The 26028-nt window shown below is 36.7% G+C and overlaps 2 protein-coding genes across 2 annotated transcripts in view; both read right to left on the bottom strand.

Annotated features, from left to right (window-relative positions):
* The window catches only part of LOC134746855 (atypical protein kinase C-like), a 180990-nt gene extending 167667 nt beyond the window's left edge, over positions 1–13323 (bottom strand). Inside the window, exon 1 of the mRNA XM_063681421.1 lies at positions 13155–13323. The gene's annotated coding sequence lies outside the window, so the exon portion shown is untranslated. The remainder of the gene's footprint in view (positions 1–13154) is intronic.
* Positions 1–26028, bottom strand: part of LOC134746841 (atypical protein kinase C-like) — a 215243-nt gene that overhangs the window by 72852 nt on the left and 116363 nt on the right. The gene's annotated exons all lie outside the window — the stretch shown is intronic.

Raw genomic sequence — 26028 nt, 5'->3', positions numbered from 1 at the left:
GGCGACAATTGTGTAAACGAACCTAATCTCCTTTGACGCCGACGCCGAGACAAAGCATCGTAGCCGCACTTGCACAAATATTTAGCTAAAAACGTTCATTTCTAAACATTTATTTGTCGTGTTTAGACCGGCGAGTTTCATTTCATATCTCATTGCGTAGATAGGATCGTGGTGGCGCGTCGTTTTGCTAATTCGGGTTTATTCGGGAGTATTCCAGACCAGTCGGCAGGCGGTAAATGAGATGGAAACTATGCTGATATATAGCGATAAATAGGGGCAGTGGGTACAAGTTTATGAGCAGCACGCTGGACAAATGTGGACCGTCGGGCGGCGCATACATCACGGAACTAATGTACTTAGATAATAGAACATTAATCTTTCTGTTGGAACCATCTTTGTACATATGCTAATGAGGTTTTCTCAGCTTGTTAACTCTGTGAGAGATTGTGCTAGTTACCATTGCATACTTACATAAAACGTTGGTTGTGCCTTAGTTTGAAATAGTGTCGGTCTAACGTGTCGTGTCAAATCGTGCTGTTTAAACACGCTTAGCATTACGTCTTCAAATAACTCATGCGACATTAAAACTAATCAATTAACTAAGACCAACCCAAAATCACGGAAACTCGTCGTGACATTGAGGGTAATGAGGCGGAATCGCGATACTAGACACCACGCCCGTTTGATGTGCAATGAAACAAATTATATCGCGAGCAATGGAAAGGAACTAAGCCAAAATTATCGCCTGTAACGATTTTCCGCAACGCGTATTTCAATGCCTGGCCGTGAATGTTTGTGAAACCGAGATATCGGGCGAAATAGTATTATGGCTATGTGGGACGTGCGTGGTGCGGCAAAGTAAATACTATTTGACATTTGTCAGCTGTCAATTAAATAATGATCGAATGAAATGCACGCCCACGATTGGCTGCTCCTGTCACGTGATGGTCACGTGGGCTGATTCCGCTCCGCCTGCAACTCGGCCAATTTTTGAAATCAAACGCGGGTTGGGTTCTTATACGTATGCATATTAAAGAAATGGTAATCTTATTATATCAGATTACCATTTCTTTAAAATGCATACGTCTCAATAAAACTGCCGACCAATTTTTAAATCTTGCTGACCAAATAATAAATTTGCAGCTCAAATATTTATTAAGCAGATGAATATTGTTGATATGGATATTGGTTATAATGTTGACCGTTTGTGAATTATTTGCTGAACAAGAGTTGCAGCTCGATTTGTATTAATTGCCGGCAACATATTTGTATGCTGCCCAAAATATTTATGGCTATTTTTTTGCAGATCAGTTTTAAAAATGGCTGATCATTAAATTACTTCCCATTTATTAGTCGTTGATGATACGTTAATTAAATTAGTTTATTAACTTAATAAACAGTTTTATTTTGACTTACATCTGTTTATTATTTATCATACTTATAACCCAAATAACAACCAGTGATTGTTTTAGTACTTTATATATATTTTGAATCAAGGTAAATAAATTACTTAACGACAAATTATGCCTAATTTATACACTAAGTGTTACTGTTTATTATTTTATTTATCATACTTATAACCCAAATAACAACTAGTGATTGTTTTAGCAGTTTATGTATATTTTGAATCGAGGTAAATAAATAACGACAAATTATGCCTAATTTATACACTAAGTGTTATTAAGCAGTAATATTGATTATTAATATTGAGTTTAATATTTAAATTTGCTTATTTACATGACAGTGGGGTTTCTTCTTATTTACTTAACTTACCATTTTCACACACGCAAGGTTTAAGTCTAACTTTTTTGAGGTTATAAACTAAATCTATGCGGCAATAGTTTATCCAAATCAATATTAGGCCTTGGGTTCAATAGGATTAACAAGATATTGTCGAGTTAACGCTACCGCAATGCACGTCTCAGCTAGATTTGGTTTAGACATAGAGTAACTTATACTAGAGCGGTACTGTCATAGTAAATTTTGTAACCCCAGTAAATTCACTGCCATCTGTCGACACACTTTAAAACTAAAAATGAAGATTTATAAAAATACGACAGAATGTATTTAAATATAGATAAATGATTTTTTTTATTTGCATTAATTATTTTTATGATTTTGACCCATGTTCTTTCACTGATATGCGTTAAAATTGTTAAATAACAAACGAAACCGTCAACGCCATCTATACGACTGTAGGTCAAAACTAGTAGCGCCCTCTGAACGAGAATCAAATTTTCTTGATTTTCGAGGCACGTTTTTTCCTTAGACTGTATCCATCTATTACGGAGTTATATCTATCTTTGGTTTAGATGTCATACATGACATATAGGTGTAGGTACAAGGTATGCCCCTACCTTAAGGTGAAATAAATGGTATTATTATATTGTGACGTTAAATAATTGTTATTTTATATAGTTCAGAAGTTAACGCAATAGCTTATACTTGGACCCCGAAAACATGAACGACTTTATTACTTAATTTGGAACCACGAACGTACTCTGTGATTAACTCTTACAACGTTACAAAAATTAAGACATTGAGCCTCGCATAGACAAAAATATGTGCTAAAAAAGATTAAATAGAAGGTAGACAATATACCTACATATTTAACGTGTTACATTTAATACAACGCTTCAAGCTATTCTCAAGTTCTTCTAACTTCAAGAGGATCTAATCAATGATATGTATCTAATCAATAGTCTTATCTTAAATGTTTGATTTAATCCGATTATACCTGTGAAGACGTCCTTAATCTATACAGAACCACGTACCGCTATCCACCGCAAGTATCTCACATACATTACTTTTCCCTCCGCGACTCAATGACTCAAGATGCGGTTGCGTGCTGTGAAAGTGTAACCCTACCCTTAAAACGCCAACGACTCCGCATCGAGCCTTCTCATAGTACGTTTCAGGTAGGAACGGCAGGTGCTTTAAATAGGTCAATCTGTTCTTAAGTGGCCACGAACCGAATACGAATACACTTCAATGTTTAACCGAACTTTTGTGAATTGTGGTATTGAAAGAGGATTTGTTTATGATTCATAATTTCGTAACTTTGGCATTTTCGCTTGTATATTGCATTCGACGGAGAACTTGAATACGAAAACTGGTATAAGCTATGCATAAAATTATAATGATGAAGCAAATATTGAGTTTTTGCTTTTATTCAAAAGGCGCTTGAATTTTTAATGCGATTCTAAGTCACCAGGCTGTATCTCATGAACCGTGATAGCTAGACAGTTGAACTTTTCACAGATGATGTATTTCTGTTGCCGCTATAACAACAAATACTAAAAACAGAATAAAATAAATATTAAAGTGGGGCTCCCGTACAACAAACGTGATTTTTTTTGCCGTTTTTTGCGTAATGGTACGGAACCTTTAGTGCGCGAGTCCGACTCGCACTTGGCCGGTTTTTTATGATATAGGCAAACTAGCAAATGAATCGCCTGATGGTTAGCAATTATTACCGTCTCAATGGACACCTGCAACACCAGAGTCGATGCAAGTGCGTTGCCGGCCTTTAATGCGAATACGTATGTACGTACGTACTTTTGATATTTCAGAAAAAAATACATTTCTAACACTCGATGTCTAGAAAATACAATTCTCACACACAAATATTATAAATATTGTTATAAATATTGAATTTCTTATGTGGAAAACAGTCCAAAGCGAATCTTACCAACAATAAAATCTAGATGGATCGATTTTCCGCCCTCGTAAGCCTTTGTTTAGAAAATTACATCGCATCATCACTTTACAATTTAATACCCACCGGGCTACAAGCGAAAACTTGGGCAAATTGATCATTTTAAAATGAACCCTAGTTTGATTAAATTGTCGTTTTGATACTCCCCTATATTGTAAATTTGGTAACAAAGGTGCGATGAAAAATTTGGCGGCTTTGGTTGTCACAATATCTATCGATGCCATGAATCAAGTATAACTGGATATGAGCGGTGGGGGGAAATAACCGAACGGGATAGTCTTCTGTATCTTTCAGTAGAAGTAGCAGAGAATGCGTTATTATTGTTTGTCTTTGTCACAGTCTCACTTTTTTTTCCCACCGTAAATTTAGTATGGTGGTGGTGGTGGGCAACAAATAACCCGACCAAATTACGTAGGTTGTGTTTGGTGTTGTCAGGAATGTTAAAACGTGTTTTTTTTAATTTGTCGCATCTATGCTGATGATTATATACATGGAAAATACGGTCAACACCATTCCCAAACCGATGATAAAATGGACCAAACATTATTTCAAGGAAACGGACATCTGCTTAAACTTTCGTGATTGCCCTCCAACGCAAAATCAAATAAAACTCTGTGAAAACGTCTACTCAAACTCACTATACAACACATACCATCTTGAAGCTACCTTACCCTTCGGGCCCTTCAGTTGTCAAACTTCAGGTAATACTGAAAGTCCCGAAGAGGGTTGTCACAGAGTTGGCCCTCCAAAGAAAGGTTCGTATGAGATATTCCTCGAGATATATTTGGTGTTTTCACGAAGTTATGTCGAATACCCTCGGTATTTTACCTTTTCGAGCGCATTTTAATATATCTACGTTATTTAAGGACTGAAGGTAATAATGGAAGAGCTATTTTATGTTGTTGCCATAATTAAGCATCATTAATTACATTATAAATAACCTTCGTATTTTAATTTCATGAACATAATGATTTATTGTAATTTTAATTCTAGACATAATTTGTTTTCATTATCAATTATGTGATGATGATAATTTATATTCTGATGTTTGACATGTAATATTTTAAGAATATTATAAATAAATGAGTATGAGTATAAAAAAACATTGCCGTATTATTTAAATGATCCATGACGGTGATCATAGTTTTGTTAGGTTACTAATAACGGCTTTTTCTTTTGTGATTATAACGTTCTGAGACTCATTTGAAAACGTTTTGGTTAATATGCACCCGCTTGCACTTGAACATTTTCAAAACGTGTAAACGTGAAATGCAATAATAATCCGACAGATTTTGTATAAGATTATAAAACCGCAGTTTTTTAATTAACCACAAAATAGTTTTATATGTCTACGTTACGATGATTCAATTATCGTACTTCCAATCAAGATTAAACTCATTACAACGGGCAGGGTATCGACTCGCTTACGTGAATGAGCATTCCAGCAGGAATGCAATCCAAGCTGATTGCTCGTAGATCTCGTTCTTATACACAAATGGCCTATTTCAATACAAATACCATGCCGCTTACGACCTCTTGCTTGGGATACTCGTAACTCACTCTTAATACAAGGTGACGTATTACAATACAAATACTTCGGCACTTAAGTCCTTTGGTTCGTAAGGCGAGCGGAGGTGAAATTAAATTTCCACACTTGTGAGACAGGCACCAATAAGTGTGGCTCTGTCCTTTGAACAGATGTAACACTTCCTTTGTCGAGTATCTGTCCATTTCTGCCATAAAAATTTAAACAGAAAATTGTCTTTGTTCAGTTTCATGAACGCAACAGATTCTGTATATATCTTTCTAAATTGCTTTCTTGAGTTCAGCCAGCAGAATTTTTGAAAAGCCGTTGCGCTTTTATAGATCATAATAGGGTAAGCAGTCTTGAGGGCTTTCTCTAGTAACTTAATCGATTTTAAACGTGATTAAACAACTATAGGACGCGTGCATAAACTGTAGGAGGCAGCACACGAGACGTCAGATTTTTGGCGCGACGCGTAAATGTGTAGTTTATGCTTCCAAAGTAGCCCACAAGATGGCAGCACTTGCTTTGACGTGAAGTGTCAATGTACATGTGATGTACATGTTTATGGTTCCGATTTAGGCCACAAGATGGCAGACCCTCCAACGCGCACGGTCCCTATCGCACAATGGAAAAAGATCACGAACTAGGTATAGGTCTATAACGCACCATTAAACATTTGTGGCAGATATACAACAGGTAGCCATGTACCATAGACTGTGTTTCATTTCATGTGCCATTGATATGCCAATCTCGTCTTATTTCTAGTACACCATTTAATATATTCCTTATTCGCGTCGAGAACAAAAGTAATTATTTCCCAAAATGCTGCGCAACAAAAGGGGGATAGCACACAATATTTTATATTTATGGACGAACCAAACGTATTTCGTTAACTTAACGAGAGCCATAACTCTCAGAGATATATGAAAGGGAAATGGAATCAATATTGAGAGCTTAAGAAGTGCCTACACGGGTAAACCTATTTTAACCTGATGAATAAAATAAAGTCTTGACGATACACGATGCGATGAAAGGTCTAGGTATAAATCTACATATTAGGTAGGTATATGTGTCGTAGTTAAAAAAAAACATTCGTAAAAAGTTTGTATTTACAGTAGCGGCAACGAATCTATCATACTGCTATTTTTTGCAGGCATTCACTCGAAAATTCATGAAATTAGACCAAGTCTAACGATTTGAGGCGTGTCAAAATATTTGCTAACTCTTAGCATACTTAAATAGTCACTTTGTCGCATGACGAAACAATCAAATTGCAGTATTGTTATCTTTAATTACCCAACAAACCGAACAATGTTACCTTGACGCAAAGTTACCTTAACTGATTGACGCAAAGTGGTGAGAAAACTAAAATTATAGCACTGTACACTGGTATAAAAGCTACTGAGCTTCATGGTAAATAAAAAAACGACGTATACGGGAAAATAACCCGCCCTTGTTTGTCTGTAGTAAATTCTAAGATTCATTCACCGTTATTTTTCTCGGCTTAAACTAAACGTGAGCAACAGTGGAGCGTTAAGGGTTAACTAGGGGTCAACGGCCGTATTAAGACTCGGAAAATGAACGGCCTTAAATGGGCTCACAAATTACTACTTGCACTGACAGGGCACTGCTTAGCGGTAGGGTTTAGTCACCGCCGTCGGTTTTAAACGTCTTAAAGTTATTGCTATGAGGACCTATATCTTTGTTCTATGTGACATGGTGTCGTTAGGAGTTACGTAAATAAGTACCTAAATCATTATATTACTTAATATACAAAAGAGCAAAGAGGATATAATAAGATAAAGCGGTACTGTCATAGTATATTTTGTAACCACAGTAAATTCACTGCCATCTATCGACACACTTTAAAACAAAAAAATGAAGATTTATAAAAATACGATAAAATGTATTTAAATATGGATAAATGATTTTTTTACTTGCATTAATTATTTTTATGATTTTGACCCATGTTCTTTCACTGATATGCGTTAAAATTGTTAAATAACAAACGAAACCGTCAACGCCATCTATACGACAGTAGGCCAAAGCTAGTAGCGCCCTCTGATCGAGAATCAAATTTTCTTGATTTTCGAGGCACGTTTTTTCCATAGACTGTATCCATCTATTACGGAGTTATATCTATCTTTGAAAAAAGTTTCGTTATTTAGATACCGGCTAACAACAAACCTCAGAAACATATTTTTGAAATGGGTTTTTAAACTTTCACGCAGACGAAATCGCAGGCGAAAGTTAGGCAAAATAAAAAGAAACCTTACGCCATAAGTTTTAGTATTTTCTAAATGATTCTAAGCGGTTGTTAATTGGCACTTATAAATAATGCATTAAAACCATATTAAAACGTGCCTAAGTGAAAGACAAAAGATCTCTAAATTTACTAGCTTCCCTAATATGAACACAAGTTCGCGTAACAACAAGCGGGAGCGTATAGGAGTTATTTTGGGCCGGAAATGAGCCTTGCTCTAATGGCCACTTATAGAATTATGCCTTTAGAATTACGGGAGTGGCGGAAGCGGTACTGGGACCTCGTAAAGTTGAATAAAACATAACGAGTCTGTATACTTGATAGTAGCTTAACTTACTTTTAGGCTCGATTGGTTTAAGCATAGAGTAACATACTAGAGCGGTACTGTCATAGTAAATTTTGTAACCCCAGTAAATTCACTGCCATCTGTCGACACACTTTAAAACTAAAAATGAAGATTTATAAAAATACGATAAAATGTATTTAAATATGGATAAATGATTTTTTTTATTTGCATTAATTATTTTTATGATTTTGACCCATGTTCTTTCACTGATATGCGTTAAAATTGTTAAATAACAAACGAAACCGTCAACGCCATCTATATGACAGTAGGCCAAAGCTAGTAGCGCCCTCTGATCGACAATAAATTTTTCTTGATTTTCGAGGCACGTTTTTTCCTTAGACTGTATCCATCTATTACGGAGTTTAAGCCTTCTTTCTTTGGTTTAAGCCTTCTGCAATGGCCCGTTTGGGATGAACGACAAGGATAGACGACAGGGAGACACTCTTAATATGCCAATTGATCAACATAATGAACTATAGTTTGCACTTATCCCGCTATTAACCTTTTCGACGCCGTGTCAAACACAAAAGCTGTCACTCAAACGCCACGTCACCGACGTGTCAAAACTGAAATTGAACTTTATGCTTATTGGCACTACTTCGAAAAAAAAACTCATATCTTGTTCTGTGAATCAAAAGAAAAATGTGCTATTGCTATGCAGAGTTACTGCATTTCGTCAACTTTGAGTAGCAGTGTGAGATACGAGATTTTTTTAAAGTAGTGCCGATAAGCACGTAGGGGCTCTGTGGCCAGTGATGGATTAATCCGTCTTCGGCGTTGGATCTACGGACGCGAATACATCCGTTATTGGCGTCAAAAAGGTTAAATTCTCATTATAGCAGCGAAGCAAACGATGGGTCGAATAGCGTAAGCAAGTGTTTGAACGAAGAATAATCAGTGGGTTTCCTATGCGTCTTGTCATTAACGCAATCGCGCGTGTGTATTTTCACTGCGAAAAAAGTGCATACATATATATAGGGTGGTTAAAAAATAAGTGCATGCCCGATGCCAGGGAGGTTTTGGGATTATACTGAGCAACTTTTAATATGGGACCAACCACGAAATCGCGAAAAAGAAATTTACCCTTCCATAGAAAATGGACCAGCCAAAATGTATGAAACAGCCAAATATTTTTTCGCGACTTCGGGGTTGGTCCATAGTAAAAGTTGCTCTGTATAATCCCAAATCCTCCCTGGCAACGGGTATGCACGTATTTTTAGCCACCGTGTATATATGTGACTGTCGGCCTGATTCGAACTTCGATCGGATTGGAATTCCCAACAAAAAGTTACTATTATCAAACATGATGTCGAAAATTCTTTATAAATTGACGTTATAATACTCAAGGCATGAATTCATACAAAACAAACAAAATAATTGATTAAACAAAGATATACGCAAAGGCGGAAGGTTCCTATTTTATTACAGCCAACTATATTATCCCTGTCAGTTGATAACATCTATGATATGTTGCCCATAGAGCAAAAAAAAATTGCAATCTGCTGGCTGTGAATCACGTTGAAGTATTTATAGGCAAATGAACGGTTACTATTTAGAAATAACGTATGAATTAATATAAGTATGACACGGGTCGCGCTGCGTGATATTCGAAATTAAAGTTCTCGATGGGGTTTCCAACTAAACTCGTTATATTGGGGCTGAGTAAATAATGGCTTGATAATGCCTCATTATTCACAAATTTAGATGAAATAAAAGCTTTATGTAGCCGATGCTGATGGCTGTTTGTGAACCTATATTATAAATATAATCACATGAATTTAGGGGTATATTTCAAATTGGGTAAATTTCAATTTAATTGGTGTCTTTTCATCTAAAAGGAGCAACCGAATACACGATTTTTAGGGTTACGTACCTAAAGGGTAAAAACGAGACCCTATAACTAAGACTCCACTGTCCGTCTGTCTATCTGTCACCAGGCTGTATCTCGTGAATCGTGATAGCCTGATTTATACAGATGATGTATTTCTGTTGCCGCTATAACAACAAATACTAATAACAGAATAAAATAAATATTTAAGTGGGACTCCCATACAACAAACGTGATTTTTTTCGCCGTTTTTTGCGTAATGGTACGGAACCCTTCGTGCGCGAGTCCGACTCGCACTTGGTCGGTATTTTGCTAATTGTAGGATTTAGGTAAGTTATTTTGCATTGCTCCTTCTACTTACTTATACTTTCTTAAGTCATTTAGATCAGTACGGTTTCACTCACTATTTAGTTCTTAAGTTCTAAAAATTTTAAAAATTTACAACGCATGAAGATCCTTTCTGTTTAATTTTCAAGTGTGCAGACCGTTTTTTAATCTGGATTCCAGAACGAATATCTCAAAACATAAATAACAAGAAACATGTAAAATATGCCACGCAGGCGAAGAGTCAGCTATAAATCTTCATACGTTTAATACCGGTAATCAAGCCAGCTATTACCGCTTGTCGTCTGCAGTGTTCGCTTCAAAATGAATGACAACAAATTAAATCAACATTTAACAAAAAAAAAAACTTTTTAAAAAAAAAACACGAAATTACTTAGCTCTAACTTGCATGTAAGTAAGAAAATAATGGTAATAATTATTTTTAATTGTGTGTACGCTAAGTTCGCCCGAAACTTCGACACGGAGCGCGCCACAGTGCTTTTATCGTGAGCTAACGCCAGCCACACACAATAACACTGCCTGAACAATATGAATCTAAGGTCAAAAAGATTACTCAAAACACAGTAATTCACTTTCAATCTCGTTCCAGATCTCGAAAATATTAATCGAGATCTCGACCGAGATTGCCAAAATCGACATTTGCTGTCAACGAGATTGATGATTAATCTCGCGAGATCTCAAAATTGCGAGATCGAGATTGCATTCCCTATGAGGCTAAATATAATTAATTAGGAGATCAAAAAGTGCGTGATTTCTGCGCCGCGACGAGAGGCTTACGGGGATCATGCGTGATTATCAAAAGACGATTGAGGATAAAATTAATGGGGTAAAAGATATTTTTCGCATTCGCAGTGACGTTTCTTCCAATAAAAACGTCACTATTGACACAGACATATCCGATCCATATCGTATCTTCAGCAAATTATTGACGTATCTTAAAGTTCGAATCAGGGCGACAATACCTTCAAGATATCTGCCGCCCGTATCGTAGAGTATCATTTCTACTACAAGTACCTTGTTTACAGCTCTGCTACGAGGCTACGGCGTAGCGAGTATTCGTAGCATGTGCTACGAATAGCGTAGAAAGAGTAGATACTTTTTTGTGTATTTATCATAGGAGCACTAATATACACGGTGGCTAAAAATAAGTGCATTCTCGTTGTCAGGAAGGTGTTGGGATTATACTGAGCAACTTTTACTATGGGTCAACATTTGTTCATACATTTGAATGGTCCATGTTCTATGGGAGGGTAAATTTTTTTTTCGCGATTTCGTGGTTGGTACCAGTAAAAGTTGCTCAGTATAATCCAAAAACCTCCCTGGCAACGGGAATGCACTTATTTTTTAGCCATTTAATCAAAATATATGCGGCTCACCCACCACGCCAGAAACGAATATATTACGTGTTTATATTAAAAACTGGGTCATATGTTCAATGCATATTAAATTGAAAAACAAAAGGACGGATAAATATAAAAGTATTGAGTAATGATAAAATGGGTCAGGTTTTTATCATAAAAAATGCAAAACATATTTTATTTTGGTTACATAACAGAGGCTGGCGTAAATATTTTTCTAAAATAATGCCGTAGTGTAATAAATAGTGCCGTTTGATGAGTAGTGATAAAATTTACGAGTAACATGTCTCTTTGTACAACATCCTAACCGTTGCCACAGAATAAGTAATAGTATTATCATACAGAACGGCCACGCACCGCCCCGCCCCGATTCGAATTACCTCGCCCCGCGACACCAGATTGACGGCCGTTTGCCGGCCACTCAGTTCTGTTTTTAAGCAACTTACTTACACAATGACACATGCCGCGTGTACAGGCGTGCCGGTCACGTATAGAAACGCAAGTGATTTTTGATGTATAATGTGTCCGCCCTGTACCGTTGCTGCCAAGAATTATTTTTATTATAAATGCCTTATGTTTCGGATGTTTTCGTTACCTTGGAAACTGTTTCCTAAATGTGGGGAATTTATAAGGTACCCTAGAATTAGCAACCGAGCTGTCAAAGCTGTCTACAGAAACATGTCAAATTAGCGCCCCTTAAAAAAATTAGAAAGCCAACGTTTCCCCAGAAGGTCCCATTACTTAAATGTTAGGCTACGTTAATTAGGGAGAGTCGTTAGAAGCGATTAAAAAAACTTGAGCCTGTTTGGAATATAAAAATAGCGGAAATATTCTTATAGCGTTTCTTTGAAAGTTGGATACACGACTTTGCTCCGTGGGATTAGGGCTTAGCTTAGATTTTATGCTAGTGAACTAAATAGTGATACGATATCGATAAGTACGTGAGGAATTTTAAGAATTGGGCAAAAAATGAGTGACTTCGAAAGCTTATAATATCTTTATGTCTATGTTGAGTTCAAAAAATCTGAAATTATCTTCAAGTAAAACAACCAGTGATTTCGACAAGTCACGGATGTGAATAGATTAATTTACGAATGTATTTTGGCTATTAATTAATAAAATGCCTTAGTGGTAGTAGACAAACATTTTAGTTTTACCATTGAGGGGGAAAATTAAGCGTTATACTTTTAATAAATTAAAATGGGCAAAATAACTACTACTACTATTTACAGTCTAGTGTATTTATTTATATTTGGAAGAAACTTACATTTAAGGATAACATAAGAAGATTATTTTTGTTATAAGTACTAAAACGTAACGTACAATAAGGTCTGTAAAGGTGAAAAAATCTGTAGTTGTTAAACATTAGGGAAACATTTCTATATAGGCACTCACATTTACGTTTGTACCTCTAGATTATTTTTAGTTGATGAAGGTAGAACTACAATTATTAAGCTAATCAATTTCGCAGCACCCGGGCTCCTCAACAAGAACTTACTAAGACGTTTAATTTACAATATTAAAGGCGAATATATATTGGCCTCTGTTCGCAACATTAACCCTTAAGTTTCAGCGAGGGCTGCTCTTAATGCTAGCGATACCTGACTCATAAACAAACCGAAATCTTTTAAGGTCAACCAGCACTCGCGTTGCTAGGGTTAAAGCGCGGGCGGGGCGTTCTAACCTCGCACTATTTACAAAATGTACACACGTATGCAACGAGTGATAGTGATTTGTTTTATCGGTGTCAAAGGAGACGCGTTCTTACGCAATGTGTTGAACACACGTGGCTGTGTCTGTGTAGGTGAGGCGCGTGTCGCGGCCGTATCGCGCGACGTGCGGCCAGCGGCGCGGCCGGTGCGGGACTGGGCCGACGAGCCGCCCGCGCCTGCGTCCTACGACACCCCCGATTGATGTAATATTTATCTTGGATTAAGAACTGGATAAGAGGCGGGCGCGCGCTCGGTGTATTTAGGTATACAACCGTCTGATACTTTTGGAAAATGATAGCGTTTTGCCTGAATAGTTTTAGTGAGTACTAAGTTGTGGAGAGGCCTAGGCCGGATCAATCGTTCGTGTTCGGGGTCGCTCGGGCGTGCTCGTGTGACGTCACAACGACGCAAGCGCCCCGACAGGTGGGCGCACTGCGCACCTATCATATGATTATGACGTTTCCGCCGATTGCCGCTGAAATTGGCTGCGGTTAGTTTGCGCGATCTCTGCTGGATTTGGTCACATTTGCTGCCGATATGTGGGTTAGCTCGTTATTTGGTTATGACATACCTGCTATAAGCTCAGTGTTCACGACTAGAGGAAACGTTAGAGTCAGGTGTAGTGTTCACACATTTTATCAGTAGAACGAAATATATGCGTTCACCTTTAAACTTGATGCTCACTAATTGTTTACATGTATAACCGGACGGATTTGACGACCGGTCTGGCCTAGTGGGTAGTGACCCTGCCTGTGAAGCCAATGGTCCTGGGTTCGAATCCCGGTAAGGGCATTTATTTGTGTGATGAGCACAGATATTTGTTCCTGAGTCTTGGGTGTTTTATATGTATTTATGTATTTGTATATTATATATAGCGTTGTCTAAGTACCCACAACACAAGCCTTCTTGAGCTTACTGTGGGACTTAGTCAATCTGTGTAAGAATGTCCAATAATTTTTTATTTTTTTTTATAACCTCAGGCCTTTATACACTTAACAATTTACCAAAAACTAACGGCCCCTAATATACATTTATGAAGTGTAAGATTGCCGACGATTTTATTTAACATACACAAAATTTTCTGAAGTTAGCTTCTATTTCATATTCAGTAAAGCGAAAGAGCAGAAAACATTCTTAACGTAAAGCGGCATCTACGCGGCAAGCCTATTACTACGCCTAGTAGTTTGGTTTGTGACTAGGTCGATTGGAGTTAAATTGTCCGTTCCCTTAATATTTATATAAGTACTTATTGACACGCTATATTGAAGTCAAATCATTCATCATATGCATTACTAATAATTATTTTTTGAAGTTCTGAAGTATAATGGTGTGTTACCGACCATTGATGTATCTTACTATATGGATAGGTAATCATCAAAATATATGTATGATTAAAAAATATATGGTGGCTTTTCCCTAATTCGTTAAATGCTAGCCAAATCAGGCTATTATTTATTGTTAGCATAAACCTGTTACGGAATTTCAATAAAATTAAACGAATTGTGAAGTTCGCAGTATCAAAGTTTGTAATTTGGAGTCAATTCGTTAATTGTTTCGGATTCGGGAGTTACGAAAAGTGTCGGAAATACAGTTTAATTCTGGAATCCGAGTTAAAAGTCAGCTGAACGTGAGTTGGGTTCGTGCACCGAAAATTCCGTTACGTTTATTATTATTAGATAGCCTCCGCTCGTGTCGTCATCCGCGTAGAAGTTGTTAAAAGCTTTCAACCCGATTTTCATCTTCAAGGGATGGAAATTCACAAACCCTGTCTTAGGAGTCCCTGTCTAAACATTAAAAAAAAAAATCCGTAAAATGGGATGACTAGGAAAAAATGGGGTTACTATGATCGTTTTAAAACGGTCCCAAAATTAGCATTATTCTGTTTTACTCAAATTGTTCGAGTAACTAGTTAGTGTATTTTTTTAATATTTATTATGGCTCAATAACTGAAGTTTCAAAGCCACTCCCGGTTTACTTGTATGTTTTGACATTGACAAATCATATATATAACAAAATCTGGATCAAATTCATTATCAGAATACGCCACCTGATCCCACCCACCCACTTTTATCTCTACTTTAATATGCGTAATCTACTAATCTGTATATAGTCTGTTTAATGTTTTGTTGTTGTTTGACGATTGCAATAAAGAATTAGTACTGCATTGCATTGTGTCATAAAAAGCCTTTACAATATAACAAATAGCATCCCGCGAAGATAACGCCACTGAGAACAAACAGCAGATGGTATTCACACGTTTATAAATGCCGTCAATAGCCCCGGGAATATATCGTGTCTCAGGGCATTTGTTACAGTGACACAACACGTAGAAGCAACATTCGAGACACGACACTTTATAGTGGGGAATGTAACCGATCAGGAGTTTAGCTAAAAAAAAACGCCAAAAAGCGATTTCCACAATCCAAGTTACACTCTCGTTTAAAAATGACATGCTATACATGACTCTTGGCATGAATATTAACGTAACATATATCAATGTCTGGCACTAGTTTGCAAAATATTATGTACAAAGAAAATAAAGCGCGTAAAAGTTTTGTATGTAAAAATTATAACTCACTCTAATTTCTTTGTATTGACCCTTTAGTGCCCGTTGTTTATGTAAAAGTACAGACACGTTTACATTTCATATTAACAATCGAGGGAGAAAAATATAAATTACTTTTTCACGTCTCATGCTCGTAAAGTGCGACTTTAAATCGTGCGTAGACGACATAAAGTTGCTTATTGTGTTGTAGATAAAGTAAAATCATCTATTACGACCCTCATTGACTTAGCAATAAAGTCCAAAATCTGCCATACAAACTGCCAGCCCTGCCGGCGCGCCTCCGACCGGCATGCCCGACCGGCCCGAATACAATTTTCTTTAGTCTAGAATAAATACGGTAAAATAACCTACAATATTGGATATTTTTGTATATTTTACTTACAATCGAAAAAAATAACTAGTAGAGAACTAAACTATAACGTATCTATTAGATCTCGTATTGTTCTCGTATCTAGTAATTATCACGTTGTTTGAATTGACCGGATAGTTTCGCCAAGGCTTTTCATTTTACTGGTGCAAAACGCATTTTTACTGACGTGATACGAAAAACCTAGTATTATTATTACGAGCCTATTGTGTCCCACTGCTGGGCAAAGGCCTCCCCCCCTCTTCTTCCACTCCTCCCGGTTTTGAGCTACATCTGGCCAGTCGCTCAAAAAGGAGTCCAAGTTATCCCGCCATCGCCGACGAGGTCTGCCGGATCCCCGGTTTGACTCATGGGGCACCCACTCTGTGGTTATTTTGGCCCACATGTCATTCGGCATGCGGCAGACATGACCAGCCCAGTCCCACTTTAACTTTAAGTATTAGCTAGGGAAAACGCGTTTTCACTAAAAACGGGTTTTCGCAGTAGATAACATATGTATAAAAGTTTAAATATACATTTCACACTGTATAAGCCAGTTAAATGTACAAATAAATATTGAAACAGCGAACAGTACTCGAGCGTCAGCACTTCCCTGCGCTGTCGATAGCAATAAGCGAACTATCCGCCCGGAGCGTGGCAGGGTTAGAATTCTATTGAAAATATACACGAGAAAACTAGTTATACTAGTATTTTAAAAACGAATTGAATTATAAACAAGTTTATCTTCTTATGTCCCATGTCAATCAAAACGGAAAGAAATAAATAATAGGTGCATTCAAATTAAGATCACAATTATTTGTAATGCAGAACTTTTGTTATGAAGAGATTTGGTACCTAAAATTAATGTCAGCGTTATATAGTTTATTCAGGTAGGTGGCAATCCACAGAACGCTATTTCTTTAATTCATCTGTTAAAGCTAAGAAACCGATGTTTGCCATGATAACATTAGTTAGCTATAACCAGATAACCATTTAATATTGTCTTCGGTTACCGCGATAGTTACTCATGAAATAAAACTATGAACCCGTTGACCACGAACGCTGTAAAGAGTTCGAAACGTCGGGATGTATTATAAATTCAATATACGCGATATAATCCGTTTTCATAGTTTTATTACAGATAACCATTTGTTAAAACAATAATCGCTCTTAATACAAAAACTAACATTACCAAATGAGACGATAATCTGCAAACGTCAGCGGCTCGACAAAAACAGGGAAGATTAAACAGACGCTGTGTGGGTAGTTGACGAAGAAATTAGCCTGTTATTTAATACTAAAAGCTCACTTTACATTCAATTTAAATTCTTTAAGGTAACATTCCGAAACGGTTGAAATAAAACTATGAAACTGATTATATCGCGTATATTGAATTTATAATACATCCCAACAACCATGCCATTTTGCATGTACAACCAGCTTTAAAATTTATAGTTTATTATAGTTCATTATTTTTAGTTGTTTGAATGCGGTAAAGGGTTCGTAACGACGGGATGTAATATACATTCAATATACGAGATATAATTAATTTTCATAGTTTTATTTCATGAGTGACTATCGCGGTAACCGAAGACAATATTATGTTAATACGTTTCTTTATTCCAGTTATTTTTTTAATCCACAAACTAATGTTTTATTTATCAAATCCATTTAATATGTTTGATCAAACATAACGCTTATATTTAAAATATCCTTCTTGGCGTCGCGCGGCTGAAAAAAAAAGGTTTACCAACAATATGCAATACATCATAGCTTTTATTCAGTTCTACTATTCTAAAGTAAATATCGCACAAGCAAACATCTAGTCCACCGGTGGCCGAGGTGGGAATCGAACCCGCGTCTTCAGCTTACGCGGCTAATGTCCTGACCACTAGACCACCCGGCCACGGCGGTACCTGGCCCAAACCCCCGGCCCATCCCGTGGCGGTATATAGTATGGTAGCGTGACTACTTAAAAAAACAAATCAAAAATATTTCATATATAATTTGATTTGTTACCTAGTTGAACTCTTCCAAACTTTAAAACGAAACTCTATTGAAACATAAGTATATTATTAAGCTGATCGATCCTATATAAATTCAGCAACGATTGCTCCTAAGCGGCCGTAGACGTGCTACGAATGCCACGCGTAGCACGTAGGTGCTACGCCGTAGCCACGGCTACGGTCTCAAGGGTAACTTTGAAAAAGTCTTGATAAAAGATTTCGCTAACTAAATTTAGACTTTCAAGCAGCGGAGTATGGTTGAGATTGGAATGATGTGTTGAAATAAATATGAGGTTGTCTTAGATTACTGCCGTCATCAATGTTTTAATGCAATATACTGGATACTACACTTCGTTTTATAGCTCTAGATGGACCGCCATATAAAATAGTAAGCTTAAAGTACTGCTTTTATTAGGGTGGAATAAAAGTTAGAAATTGATATTTCCGCGTTGGTGACAATAAAGTTATTATGTTGTAATTCTTGAGATTTTTCTGGCAATGGATGGAACCCACAAGATACAATGTAATACAATAAAATTGGAAACCAACCACTACAATCTTGTTCTAGTACAAATGTGTTTTCTCACAAGAAAAATATTTTCAAATAAAATTAAAGGTTCGTTTTTAACCTTAATGTAGGTTAAAAAAACCGGACAAGTGCGAGTCGGACTCGTGCACCGAGGGTTCCGTACTTTTTAGTATTTGTTGTTATAGCGGCAACAGAAATACATCATCTGTGAAAATTTCAACTGTAGCTATCACGGTTCATGAGATACAGCCTGGTGATAGACAGACAGACGAATAGACGGACAGCGGAATCTTATTACCCTTTGGGTACGAAACCCTAAAACACTTATTAAACAACTTTCAGAAATATGTATACATTGATATAGGGTTCCAGACACTTAACTGTACTCGGACTCGCATAGATATAAACTAAACATTTCAAGTGAGGCCTACAAGAAACAAACTACGAAGTGTTTAAAGTACGCAAACACCAACTTTGGGGAGCCCTCAATTATTTACCTCGGATCCACTGCTAGGTACGATTTATAAGCACATATTCCATACATAGTTGTATTGTACTGCATATGTTTGTAAAATAATACTTTGAATATAGCATTTTAAGCTTAGAATAAATTTAAAAGTGGAAAAATTACTGCCTTGGGTGAGACTTGAACTCACGGCCTCTGGATTCAAGTCTCACCCAAGGCAGTAATTTTTCCACTTTTAAATTTATTCTAAGCTTAATAGCATCGATCTCAGACGTTTCTGCTTGTTAAAAATTAATATAGCATTTTGTCCAGACACAATGTTATCAGACTAAAATACTTGATGTTGGGAGTACGTGGTTCATACGAAATGGAACAAGATTGCATAACACCGTCCATTTCCTTGCGGCGGCTAACTGCGCATTCGCATTGTCCAAGTAGTCCAGGGGCTAGGGTTAGTAGTAGTAGGTACCTAGCAATTAATCAATCAATATTTGTGCCATTTTCAACCAAAAGGGTACTTATTGTCGCTTGTCAGTAAGGCGCTTTTTCCATATAGCTTCAATTAGAAATCAACCTTATCAACAAGCGACAATGTGGTACCTTTTAGTTGAAAACATCACATTTATTTAACATAAACAAGGTTTCACTTAACTAGGGAACAAATCAAATTATTTTACGAAATATTTTTTGACGACCGGTCTGGCCTAGTGGGTAGTGACCCTGCCTGTGAAGCCGATGGTCCTGGGTTCGAATCCCGGTAAGGGCATTTATTTGTGTGATGAATGCATTTATTTTCCCGAGGGGCTACAGTATGGGGTTCTTCAAAAAAGGAGTGTACAGGTTTTTAAAGGGTCGGCAACGCGCGTGTAATATCTCTACGGCGTCCATAGGCTACGGTAACTGCTTACCATCAGGCGGGCCGTATGCTTGATTGCCACCGACGTGGTATAAAAAAAAAACAAATATTTGTTCCTGAGTCATGGATGTTTTCTATGTATATAAGTATGTATTTATCTATATAAGTGATATCATGCTTAGTATGTGGCTAGGTTGATCTGTGTGAGATTTCCCCTAATATTTATTTATTTGTGTTTTTTTTAAGTAGTCACACTACTTGTCACGTGTGTTGTATGGTTGTACGGTGGACTTGGTCACTTTTTCTTTATTGTATGTTATCTATTTCAGTTTATAAGGTTTTACTTAAATATTTGAGGACAAAGCAAAATTTGTATGGGCACTAGGCGACGATATCCATACTTATAGTCTTTTGGGTATATGAGAATTCCATAAAGGTATATAAGAGTTACAATAAAAGGTAACGGTACCCGCTTCCTATAAATTCTATATACAGATGTCAATCACAATGAAAAAATCAACGATGATCAACTCTGGTCAACGTGGGACTCGAACCCACATACTTGGATTGCCGGTCCAATGCGTTCCCAATTACGCGATATTCAGGGCGAACCATAATACTCACAATCGATATGTGATAACCCCGTAAGAGTGATAAGGATAGATATATGTAAAAACAATAATGTTAGAGTAAGATAGCGCTTTAGAGAATAAAGAACACTTCCAATATGTCGTTGTTTCAATCAGCAAGTCCTTACATCTTCAACGTGGGACTCGAACCCACATACTTGGATTGCCGGTCCAATGCGTTCCCAATTAAGCATTGGACCGGCAATCCAAGGATGTGGGTTCGAGTCCCACGTTGACCAGAGTTGATCATCGTTGATTTTTTCATTGTGATTGACATCTGTATATACAATTTATAGATTGTAATAATGTGGTACGTCCCACAATAAAAAAGGAAAAATATATTAACATTTAGGTACCCGCTTTCTTTGTTTATATTCTGTTTAAAAGCAAAAGTAATATTATATTATACGTATAATACGGAAAGATGGATGAACACTGTATTTGTTTTAAATAACATACAAGATATTATTGAACAGAGTATTTTTACATATAACTCTTTTGTTATAATCGATCGTGTTTTTTTTTTGTTAATTTAGGTCTCTAAATGTAGTCCCAGCTCTTAGTACCTACAGAACCAAATGTAAAGTACTGTCCACGTTATCATTGCGACGTTAGGAACGGGGAGATTGGCTTTATCCGCAAGAAAAGGGTTGACAATCCGCTTTGTACTGGCTGAATGGAAATCTTTCGACTTGATTTTTTAGTCTATAGCATTGAAGATAATAGAAAGAATAAAATAAAACTGTTTAAAAATATTCTTTCAACACACCAGCCGGTAAAGGCTATCTTGATTGTTCAAAAACTGATAAGAAAGTTGCATTTTTCTTGTGAGGCAAAGTAATCAAATGCAAATTTTGAGTTGTTATCTTATGTTTGCTGCTAGAAATGAGTTTTAAATTATGATTTTGAATGATTAATATTTAATAACATTCATTTGGAATCTATTTGCTTTGATTTTGTTTGATATTTTACAGTTAGTATTTTCCTTGTGTTGGTGTGGTGAAAAAGTTTGTGTTCCACTCGGTGGCAAAATTTGTTTAACCCCCGTGCCTTGAAACACTCGCAACGCTCAAGATTCCACTTTTCGAATCTTTCGCTTGGGGTATCAATATTAGCACGATAGGTTAAACAGCAACTTTGCCATGTCTGTGAAGTTGGCATAACAAAGTCTAGCAGATCACGTTTTTATTTGAGTTCTATTAGCATGCACCATAGTTCTAGAGTTCCTGATACTTTTTAGCAATAGTTCTGGCGTTTTAATCGTAAAAAGCAACACTATGGAATTTCACAAAATGATATGCTAAGTTCACACACTAGCATATCATTTTGTTACAAATGGGATAAAAAAAATATCCTAGCCTCTACACATGGTAAAAAAGAGTTCTTGACACAAAAAAGGCATCTCTGAGAACATTCACTATTTTTTTTATCTATTATTGTAATTATATGATATGCTAAGTTCACACATGCTATGCTGATGTCATTGAACAACACACAGACATATATTTGGTTCCAAACGAAAGCTCCTGCTCTATTGTTTACAGAACTTAGGAGTTCTCGGTTCTAAATCGAGCGAGGAAGCCACAAAAAAACCACCTTTGAAAGTTTGATTTTTTCAATAAAGAGACATGATAAGCTGAAACATTTTCAGCAGATTTGTGGAAGATTTTTGATCTTAAATGATAGATGTGTGTCTGTAGTGTATAAAACAGTGGAGTTCTAGGAACCTTAACCAGCTCTAATGCTGTAAAAGTGTGATAAGATTTAAATTAGACATTTCGATTTAGTCAACTTACAGGTGTGATATGCTGAAACGTTTTCAGGAGATTTAGGCTTGAACTTGGATTTGTATAATAGCAGTGTGTCTAAAGTATATAAAACCGCGGAGTTCCCGGCAATTGATTCACTTTGAAACAGAAATAAAAATTAAGTTTGAAATTTCGATTTAGACAACTTTCAGGTGTGATATGCTGAAACGTTTTCAGGAGATTTAGGCCTTTGCCCCCTTGTAAAACTAATAACTATTATGGAATCATTCTCGATGAAAGGGAGCAGGTTGCTGCGTGCCACACGAGAGGAAAGTTATTTGCACTTTATACCTATAAAGCGAGGTTTAGACTAGCAAGAACTTGCATGCAATTTACATTACATTGCGGTATCTGATCAAACTTTTGAATGCAGTTTACCTCAGTAGTCGGCAATGTAACGTAAATTGCATGCAAGTTCTTACTAGTCTAAACCTCGCTTTATGTTTCTAACTATGTTAAACATTCTATTTTCAAATCACTGGGTACGCTTGTGATTCTATTATAAAATTCCCGGAATACAAAAAAAGCATTCCAGAAAAACCAACTATGCTTTTGTATCGCAAAAATAACCGTTAAATATGTATTTGACATAACAATATAAATGATTCTTGAATGTTTATAAAAATAAAGCAAAATCCAGAGCCGAGAATAAACAAAACACGTATGTAACCACTCGTAATAAGAAACACCAACACTAGGAAACCACACCAATTCACACGGGCCCAGATTTCCACATTTTTTCCAAACATTTACTTTGCCCAGTTGTGCGGTAAGCGGCAAATAAAAGGCGGCATTTCTTCAGGATTAAACACCAAAGGAATTTCACCTTACAAAAGTTTTAAGGCCAAAAGTTTGAGGGCTTAAGAGCGTATTTAAAAAGCATTTCTCAGTTTACTTTTCGTCTGAAAGATAATCCGTGATTATGTTACGTTTGGACCATCGTTCGTTATCTCGCAAAGCGGTAGGTAAAGAAAAATTCATCTGTGCCGATATTTTTTTATCCGATTGCTTTGCTACGCGCGGATAAATCATTTGCGTAGCGTAAATATCTTAAAGAAATATTTGGGATTTACGAACACTAAAAGCGGTGTTGCAAATTTAAATCGCTTGATTTTTTTCTAGACAAGCATCATGTTTTTTTACTCACGATACTATTAAATTTTGTCTATGATTATGACACGGCAAGATTTAAAAAAAATCCGCTTTCAAAAAGCAAAAAATATTTGTCTAATATTTACTCGATACCAACACGCAAGCACTTTTAGTACGAATACAAAAGCCCTTAGAAATACCTAATATTCAAATACAATTACATTAATAAGTGCAATACGTCAACGATTGAAGTATATCTATAAATTAAAAACTTCTCTCAAAGGACTTTCAACTTACAAAAGTTATAAACCGAGCCAACTCAGTAAAAAGATGCCAGCTTTAATATAAATACCAGTATGAACTGTATAATAAAGATAGATCTTGCGATTTCACGCCAACACTTTTCCCATCGCGTTAAAGTGCAAAATGAATAGCCGGTGAACTAGTGAATAGATGAAAAACTCTTTAGGATTGCCTTCATCGTCTCTCGGGACTAGCTAACGAACTCGAACAACCAGATTATGTTGAACCTTGTTAATGAAACTGGTAAGTAATGAGGATGGGTAGAGTTATAGTGGGGGGTTGGTTGAATCATAATTATGAACGGGCTTAACACCTGATGCTACTGAAATATGATGGCACATTTGAGGATTGCTTGTCTTTAGGTTTTTATGAACAGTAATTATTCTCTTTTAAAGTGAAGGTGAAGGGGGTATTAAAAGCTGTGTACTAGTATTGAAGCTGCATCGAACGAACCATGAACGTTTCTTCTAAATATTTCCAAATTAACTCTTAAATGCAGGATTTTTTTCTTTTTCCCCGAAATTAATAGATGTGCTACGTAATTGTTTACTGATTCTGGAAAAATAGTAAATAAAATTAAAACATCGATTTCCACTGGTAAATATGTAAATATATAATTGGCGTCACGACATTAAAGTATCCCACGCAACCCACAAGCGCCGCAACAAGCATCTACCACAGACGATGTGGCTAATGATGATGATATAATTATCGGTAAAATACATATGCAAAATCTTACATGTTTATCTTATTTTACATGTTTATCTTATCTCATATGTTTTTGTTGTGTAGCCTGCATCCAAAAAGGAAATGGCAGGACCACTTGGACGCATTCTACCGCAAATGCAAGGTGGGAAAATGCCGATAACAGGGTCGAGTGAAGAAAACGAGGGGAGGCCTTTGCCCAGCAGTGGGACACCAAAGTAGGCTAAAAAAGCCTACTACTACTAGCTACTGCTACTACTAGCTTTTGAGGGTTAATAGTAAGCAAAAAAACCGGCCAAGTGCGAGTCGGACTCGCGCACGAAGGGTTCCGTACCATTACGGAAAAAAAGCAAAAAAATAACGTTTGTTGTATGGGAGCCCCATTTAAATATTTATATTATTCTGTTTTTAGTATTTGTTGTTATAGCGGCTACAGAAATACATCATCTGTGAAAATTTCAACTGTCTAGCTATCACGGTTCATGAGATACAGCCTGGTGACAGACGGACAGACGGACGGACAGACGGACAGTGAAGTCTTAGTAATACGGTCCCGTTTTTACCCTTTGGGTACGGAACCCTAAAAATGGAACTTGGCAAATTGTGTTAATATTTTCTAGTGACAGTGCCGAGGTAATTCTGTAAACAGATGATAAGAAATTGTCTTGATGATAATTGGTTTGAGTGTAATGTACTCATGTAAAATGAGCCAGAGACACATCTATATACATAGGTATTTTGTCTGAAATGTTTATCTTTTTATACTACTTAAGTACAAAGGGACATTCTACGAGGCCAGTTGGTTCAGGTGACGTTCGCTTACGACTCGGCCGCCATTAAGCAAACTTCGCAATCTCTGGCTGTTTATTCTCATTGCTTGCGTGAGGGTGGGGGGGAGGGGCTCGAAAATGAGGGAGTGTCCTTGTGATTCATAGCAATAGACTTGTGTCAATCAAATGTCTTTATGTCAACAAAAGCAAAACGCATTGAATCAATAAGAAAGACAAGGCTCTCTGGCTTAAAGTTCTTCCTTAAAAACGCCTTCTTAAGGCTATAGCGGCGAGGCGAGCGGTAGACAGGTACTGAAGGCTAAAAAATACTACAGGCATACTTCGTAATAACCCTTAGCGATCAAGTTGCCCTAGCTTGCCGAAGTTTGGAATGGCAGTGCTGTTTGTACTCATCAGGCAGACTGAATCAGGGACCTGATTTGACGACACTTCACGACCCTTTTAAGTCGCTGATAAAAGTTTTGGGCAGGGGATTTCGGTTGATAGCGCTGACCAAATTGACTTGTATAAACCACTGTGTTTTGGCTTACCGGAGCAGTAATAAACAACCGGTGATATTATACGTGCCACGCCGTCCTCGAAACGTCGGAGGTGAATTTAAAACTTATTTTACGCGATTAAGTCCCGTCGTTGTGAATAATAATGAGTAAAAATCGTGAAAGTTTAAATCAGTGTCTTATATGTGCCAGTTAAAATAATCGCATTAGATATAAATAGGCCAATCGTATGTCCATTTAGCCTGCGGAGACGTGTTAATCAATTATTATCGGTCAAATATTTTTACCATAGAGTAACTTATACTAGGGCGGTACTGTCATAGTAAATTTTGTAAC

The sequence above is a fragment of the Cydia strobilella genome, chromosome 13, assembly GCF_947568885.1.
Source record: "Cydia strobilella chromosome 13, ilCydStro3.1, whole genome shotgun sequence".
In the NCBI taxonomy this organism is placed as follows: domain Eukaryota; kingdom Metazoa; phylum Arthropoda; class Insecta; order Lepidoptera; family Tortricidae; genus Cydia; species Cydia strobilella.
This window is presented reverse-complemented; position numbering and strand designations above follow the sequence as displayed.